The sequence below is a fragment of the Erinaceus europaeus genome, chromosome 9 (assembly GCF_950295315.1).
Source record: "Erinaceus europaeus chromosome 9, mEriEur2.1, whole genome shotgun sequence".
NCBI classification, from domain to species: Eukaryota; Metazoa; Chordata; class Mammalia; order Eulipotyphla; family Erinaceidae; genus Erinaceus; species Erinaceus europaeus.
Genome location: NC_080170.1, coordinates 6,482,336 through 6,490,070, shown reverse-complemented (window position 1 = coordinate 6,490,070; position 7,735 = coordinate 6,482,336). Strand labels below are relative to the sequence as shown.

The window sequence follows — 7,735 nt, the reverse complement described above, 5'->3', positions numbered from 1 at the left end:
GGTACAGTTCCCACCACCAGAGTTTCATATCCCACCCCCTCTGTGGAAGCTGCCCTATTCTTTACCTCTCTGGGAGTATGGACCCAAATTCTTTATGGAGTGCAAAAGATGGAAGGTCTGGCTTCTGTAATTGCCTTCCCACTGGATGTGGGTATTGGCCAGCGGATGCACACCCCCAGCCCATTTCTATCTTTCCCTAATGGAGCTGGGTTCTGGAGAGGTGGAGTTCCAGGACATATCGTTGAGGTCGTCTGCCCAGGGAAGTCAGGTTGGCATCATGGTAGCACTTGCAACTTGGTGGCTGAAAAGCATTAAGATGCAAAGCGGAGCAAATTTTTAATAATCAGGAACCTAAAGGTGAGACTAGAGCAGATTTGGAGTCTTCATGTTGGAAGAAGCTAGGAAGTCTGTTTTAGGTAGATTCCAGGGAGGCCATGACTTTTGTGTGTATAGCAAAATGAAATGCAGAATGAAGACTTTTATATATAGTTTAGCAATATTGTTTTGCTCCCTAGGTTTTTTTTTTTGTCAGATACACATACTGAATTGTCATTTTTTAGCCATTAAGTATTATAGTAAACATTATACACATTAAAATTACTTTTTGTGGACTAAGGACACACACAGATAGATAGAGATAGATAGATAGATAGATAGATAGAGAGATAGATAGTAGATAGATAGATGGATAGATAGGGAGAGAGAGAAGGCCTTTGCAGAAGCAGGAGTCTCTGGCTGTCCTGTCTAGTCAGTTGGAGGCTAATGGATAAGCAGGTCACTCAGCGTGGCCATCAGAAGAGAAGGGTACAGACCCTTTCACCAAAGAAGTGACAGCCACCTAAGGAGGTGACACTATTTGTGACCCAAGATGCCAAGCAGTTTCCCAGACGAGTCATCGCAGGGGTCTGGAGAGAGAGCTCAGCCGCTTAGGGTACCACCGTGCATGCCTGATGCCCCAGAGGCTGCAGGTTCAATCCTGCAAGCACCTCCTGCCTAAGCTGAGCCATGCTCTGGTCTCTCTTTCCTTCCATTCTTACAATGGATGAGTTAAGTATTTTAAAAAGAAGACAAAGGAACTGGGAGAAGAAAAAGGTCATCATTACAATAACGCAGAGGTAAGGCAGAAGGTCTGGGATTTCTAACTGGGTCTGGGCCTCCGTTTCACCTTCTGCTCATGCAGCCTGCCTCACGGGTCACCAAAAAGAAGGAAGCAGGGCACCCTGCCAACCCCCGTCCCTGGTCCCTGTCCCCACCTGTCTGCAGAGCCGCTTGTCCCAGGCAGTGACCAGCCCCAGGTGGGCGCAGAGCTCAGGAGCTGCAGGAGCAAGGGCTGGCCTCCAGGGGGCAGCACAAGCAGGGAAAAGCACCAGGCTGCCGGGCTAGGAGCAAAGCAGCCAGAAGGCGATTCCGGGGAGCCGGCCTGGGGCTGGTCTGCGTGGCTGTGAGACTGGTGGGGGGCCACAGAGGGGCCCGGATTAGGAAGCCTGACCACCTCTTGCATTCCTTCCTCCCTGGTCAGCCTTTCTCACTCCCATGAACAGCGGCTGCAGGGCCCCAGAGCTGGGGGACTCAGGGCACCATAGCCCACCCTCCGGAGAGCAGGAGGCCAGAGAGGCTGGGGGTCCCCCGAGGCCCAGACACCCCATCTCTCAAGGTCTCTGGGTCAGACACTTAACCCTTTTGGTCAAGGGGCCGTGGCCTCCTGTGATGGTCTCTCCCTTGTGCTGGCAACAGGTCCTTAGGGGAGCAGGTCCCTTAAGCAGAGGGGAGGGAAGGCCCAACTGCCCCCTGGGCGATGGCTGCCCTGCTGGGGACAGATGGCCTCCAGACAGACCCACTGCCATACCCTACCCCACCCCCAGAGAAAGGCTTTCTAGTAGAAAGCTGTTCCCTGTGTCTTTCCCTCCACAGCCCTCTGTCCTGGCTCCCTGCACATGGTGACCTGGACTGAGGCTCAGAGTGACTGCCTGAGGACACACAGCAGACTGGACTGAGGCAAAGCTGGAGCTCCAGGCCTCCTGGTTCTGAAGCTGGTGTGTTTTCTCTGTCCACAGAACTGCGCATGGGGAGCGGGGGGTTGGGGGTGGTTTGCGAATCCACAAAGGCCGTGCCCAATTCACAGCCAGGGCACCCTGGCCCAGACCTGCCCCAGGGGACCTGCGCAGCAAAGCTAGAAAGACCCAGGCATTTCAGACGCCCCGCAAGCTGGCTCACTTGACTCAGCTTGACTTCTCTTTCGTTCTGATTCTTCCTTTCTTTGTGTCCTTTTCTTCCCCCCCCCTTCTTTATCTCCTTTCTCTCTTTCTTTCCTTCGCATTCTCCATTTCCTTTCTTTCCTTCTTAGATTCCTTTATGTGTTTGGTAGAAGTAGAGCGTCATTTTGGCACATGGGATGTTGAGGGTTGAACGCAGGACCTCATGCTTGAGAGTGACACCTGGTCAGGGTATCAGGGACTGAACCTGGGTCTTCCAGTGCAAGTCCTGGGCCCTGACACCTTGCTCTTCCCTGTCCCACGTCCTGAGATTTTCAACTGAAGATTCGTCACAGAAAGATAGCACCCTCCAAATATGGCCTCACTGATAGTTTGCAATGATTCCCTAAACAAGGGGACTCTGGGGACATGATTGTTCCCATGTCCCACCTTCCCTGGGACAGCTGCCCTGTGCTGTTTGCTTCGGGGCCAGTGCTCAGAACAGCCCTCTGTCCACGCTGTAGCTCTCTCACTAGTCAAACAAGATTCCCCATGTCCACTTTCACTATGCCAACAAATTAGTTTAATCACTGGCCATGTGGGGAGAAAAATTTCAGAAGCTGTAAATTTTATTTTACTTAAAACATGTTTATTATCTGTATTTATTGGATAGACACAGACAGAAATTGAGAGGGATGGGGTGATAGAGAGGGAGAGAGACAGAGAGACACCTGCAGCCCTGCTTCGCCACTCACAAAGTTTTCCCCCTACAGGTGGGGACTGGGGGCTTGAACCCTGGTCCTTGTGCACTGTAACATGTGCGCTCAACCACATATGTCACCACCAGTCCCTTGCTGTGAATTTTATTTCTTTTTGATCTGGAGTGTCTGCTTATAAAAAATGATGTATTTATGACTTGATAGGACAGAGAGAAATGGGGGGAGAGAAAGAAAGAGAGAGAGGGGGCTGTAGTACTGTTTCATAACTCCTGAAGTTTTCTCCCAGCAGGAGGGGACTGGGGACTTGAACCCAGGACCTTACACATGGTAACACATGCCCTCAAACAGGTGCATACCTCCCAGCACTAATATTTGCTTTTTGCCTGAACACGCCTGCTATTCCATATATATAATCACAGAGGGCATCAGCACATTGGAACCCTGGCGAGTCCTTGGCAAAACAATGAGGAATGAGGGGGGAATCTCCCCGTCTTCTTGCCCCTTTGAAGTGGGAAGTGTTTACATGTTCCAGATTTTTTAAATCCATATGCAAATCCCTCTCCTAGGGGTTGATAAGGCCAAGTTTAGCCTTGATCGATGATCTGGGACTCATAGGGACTTCATCAACCGGGAAGGGTGTGTGTGTGTGTGTAGAGAGAGAGAGAGAGAACAGTGTCCTCTGTCACATACTTCTGTATGTCAGGAGCTTGCTAGGTGTCTACATACATATGTGAATACAGACACAACCCACAAGCTGGTAATCAACTTCATTATATGAACAAGGATGGAGGTGCTGAGGCTTGGGCCGTCCTCTAAGGCTACACCCCAAAAGGCTGGCTGGATGAGGGTGGAGGTGTGGAGGCTTGGGCCGTCCTCTAAGGCTATACCCCAAAAGGCTGGCTAGATGAGGGTGGAAGTGTGGAGCCTGGGCCATCCTCTAAGGCTGCACCCCAAAAGGCTGGCTGGATGCAAAGACACCAGACCCCAGTGCTGGGAGGATGGGGCTCATGGCTGATTCTGGAAAATTCTCTTTCAAATGATACCAATGGGAGAGGTCCTTCACGGCTGATGTGGGCAGCGTCCAGCTCTGGCCTGAAAGCCCTTCCCCAGTGTTCAGAGGCATCCAGGGTCCCACTCAGAGGAACCATCCTTATGACCACTCAGTGAACGAGGGGTGAGGACTGAGACAAAGAGAAGAGGTAGCCTGTGAACTCCAGGGACTCAAACTCCATATCTTCTCTGTCTGTCATGGATTGCTTTTTAAATGAAGAAATATTTGCCTATTGCTGAGTGATGAGGACAGAGACAGAATGACAGACAGGCTTCCAGCACCCCCACCCCACCCTAGGGTCAGGCTGTACTCTCTGAGCATTGGAAAGCAATTTTTTAAATCTTGGAGTAACTAAATATATATTTTTAAACTTTTTTATTGGATAGAGACAAAGAGAAAATGAGGGAGTCGGGAGACAGAGAGGGTGAGAATCAGAGACACGCCTGCAGACCTGCTTAATCTCTTGTGAAGTTTTTCTCCTGCAGGTGGAGACTTGAACCCAGCTTCTTTATTTCTTTATTTCTTTAATTTATTTATTCCCTCTTGTTGCCCTTGTTGTTTTATTGTTGCAGTTATTAATGTCGTCATTGTTGGATAGGACAGAGAGAAATGGAGAGAGGAGGGGAAGGCAGAGAGGGGGAGAGAAAGACAGACACCTGCAGACCTGCTTCACCGCTTGTGAAGCGACTCCCCTGCAGGTGGGGAGCCGGGGGCTCGAACCGGGATCCTTACGCTGGCCCCTGTGCTTTGCACCACCTGTGTTTAACCCGCTGCACCACTGCCTGGCTCTTGAACCCAGATTCGTGTACATGGTAACAGGTGCACTCAACCAAGGGCATAACTGCCTGGCCCCAAGCTTTGCTTCTTTGACACTGAATCTGACACCTGGCTCAGTTTCCCTCAGCTGGAATGGACGCCTCTCCAGAGCCTCTGAGTCTCCAGCGTGGCTGCTCCAGAGTCCTGGAAGAACAGACACTAAAAGGGAAACTGAGGTACTGGCTCCAGAGGCTCAAGGTCACAGGCTCACAGGGAGCTGAGTCAGGCAGAGCCTGCAGTGGGGAGCAAGCACCCCCACCCCTCGGCCCTCCCCTCCGCCTCCCTCCACTGGCTGCCTCCCTGGCTCGTGTCCTCTCAGCCTGGGGGGTGCAGGGGCCCCATTAATCCCCAGGCAAATGGGCCCTGGTGGCGCGTGGAGGCGGCAGGTCCCAGACAGCTGGAACAGGTTGTGGCCGCCCCCCTGGCCTCTGAGTGGCAGCAGGCATGGGCTGTTTGCAGGTAAACAGCAGGGCGGGGGGTGGGACGATGGGCCACACCTCTGCCAAGACCAGCAGAGCCTGCGGGCTCCCCTCACGGCCTGCGGGAGGCTGGGTGCCTGGGGTAGTGGCGGGGGCTGTGGTCAGGGTTAGGGGCAGTGGCACTGGTCGCCTAGTCCCCAGGAATCTTCTCCACCTCCACCTGCAGCCTCTGACCCTGACCCGGGGAAGCCCAGACGACAGGATGGGGGTGGGGGGGCTGCCCACAGAGGCAGGAAACAGGCTCACTCAGCAACCCTCACCGGTTCCCTAGAAAGCAACACAGCTCTGGGGACTCTGGCCAACGGGCAGTGTGATGCAGCGGACACACAGACACAGAGGCACAGACAGAAATACACACACAGGGACAGGCACACAGATACACGGACAGAGACAGAGACAGACAGACATTCTTTTTTTTTTTAAATAAGTTTTTTCATTAGATTGGAGAGAGAAATTGCAAAAGGAAGGAGAGGTAGAGAGGAGGAAAGACAAACACCCGCAGACCTGCTTAGCCGCTCTCGAATCGGACCCCCTGCAGGTGGGGAGTGGGACCTTGAAGCCAGGTCCGTGCTCTTGGTAATATGTGCCACTTAACTGGGTGTGCCACTGCCCGGCCCCCCACACACATCTGTGCGTGAGTTCCATTCCTTTCTTCCCATGATTGTCACCTATTGTCCGCAGTCTGCTGGGACAGGACAGACCTAGTAAGCTGTGCAAAGTCTGATGCCTGGTACACAGCAGATGACTGACTCAATGAATGGATGAATGAATGAATGAATGAATGAATGAATGAATGAATGAATGAATGAAGGTGGGAAGGAGGGAAGGAAGAAGGAATAGCTGTGCCTGCCACCCTCTTGCTGAGCTGACCAGCCCTGGGGCAGAGCTGCTCCTTGGGGCCCTGCCCTGTGGCTTGTCTGCACAAAGCCCGGGCCAGAGCCCGTCACTGAGCCGGGAGCCGGTACTGCACCACACAGCAGATGTGTGAACCACGGTCAGCTTGCTGCCCTCGGGGCTCCTGACACTGGCGGCCAAAACCTCTTCTGTGGACGTCTCAAATGCTCTCCTGACACAACTCATCTTCACTCAGAGCAGGAGGCCGGCTCCGTGGGCTGAAGAAACCACCACGGAGAGTGTGAGGTCACAGCAGAGGACACTGGAGACGTCACCTCTGCCCCAGCCCTCATCCCACCTTGGGATGGTCAAGGACTCTGTGTGTGCAGAGCATCTGAGGACCAGGGGCCAGGGGTTAGGGGCCAGGGGCCAGAGGTCAGGGGTCAGGGCATGGGATAAGAGGGGTACAATCCCACACAGCTCCCACCACCAGAGTTCTGCACCCCATCCCCTCCATTGGAGGCTTCCCTATTCTTTATCCCTCTGTGAGCATGAGCCCATGATCTTTATGAGGAGCAGAAAGAAGGTGGGAGTTCCGACTTCAGTAATTGCTTCTCTGCTGGACATGAACATTGGCAGGTGGATCCACCCCCCAGTCTGTTTCTATCTTTCCCTAGTGGGTCAGGGCTCTGGAGAGGTGGGGTTCCAGGTTCTTCTATTGGTGAGATCGTCTGCCCAGGGACCTAGTTTTTAACTCTGTGTGTCTGTCTCCTCCCAGGCCACTCCGTCAGCCCCTTGATAGGGAGAAGGAACTTACTGATGGCATCTGAGATCACTGTGACACCCCATTTCTGCCTGGAGGCCTGAGGCACTGGGAGATGGTGTGGCCCACTCCCCAAGGTTTGCATGTCCCACTGAGCCAGAGAGAGGCACCAGGAGACTCTGGAGCTAGCTGTACGCTTTAAATACTAAGAGAATCAAAAAAGTGACTTGAGCTGTGTCACTAGAATTCTAGAGCTGAGAAAACCCCAGAAAAAAACTCCCCTCTTTGGCAAGCTGGTGAGTTTTGACCTAATGTCCTTCCTCATGGCTACACATGCCCACCATCACAGCATCACAGGCATCAGTGACCAGCCAAAGAAGCAAGATCATGTACCCACGTGCATGGAGGCTTAGGGAGAGACCATGCTGACACCTCTGGCATCTGGTGGGCTCTTCCTGAGAGGGGGAAGGATAACCCTTAGCACCCATTAGAGGAGGCTATGAAGGCTCAGAGAGCTGAGGTCACACAGATGTTGGGAGACCAGAGCTGAGGCCAAAAATGTAAGAGCTACTTACTCCCTGGAGATTCCCACTGTGTGAACTGACCTCACCAGTCTGGGCCTTTGGCTTCTAGGAGTCTAGAGTCTGAGTCACCATGCTGCCAGCACCTTCCTGGCCTGGGGCCCAGCAGACAGCCCCCCTGTCCCCCTTCTCTGCCTCACCTGGTCTGGCCTGGGCTGACCCCTGGCTGAGTGTCTGTCCCTACCTGCTCCTGTTGGCTGCAAGGTGTGTGTGTGTGTGTGTGTGTGTGTGTGTGTGGTGTGTGGTGTGTGTGGTGTGTGTGTGTGGTGTGTGCGTGGGCATGTGTGTGTGTGGGTGGTA

The 7,735-nt window shown here is 53.1% G+C and overlaps 1 long non-coding RNA gene across 1 annotated transcript; it reads left to right on the top strand.

Annotated features, from left to right (window-relative positions):
- The first annotated feature begins 679 nt into the window (after positions 1 to 679).
- Positions 680 to 7,080, top strand: LOC132540131 (uncharacterized). Its single transcript, XR_009551382.1, has 2 exons — positions 680 to 2,033; positions 6,870 to 7,080. It is a non-coding gene; the product is annotated as an uncharacterized LOC132540131 (long non-coding RNA).
- Positions 7,081 to 7,735: the final 655 nt, after the last annotated feature.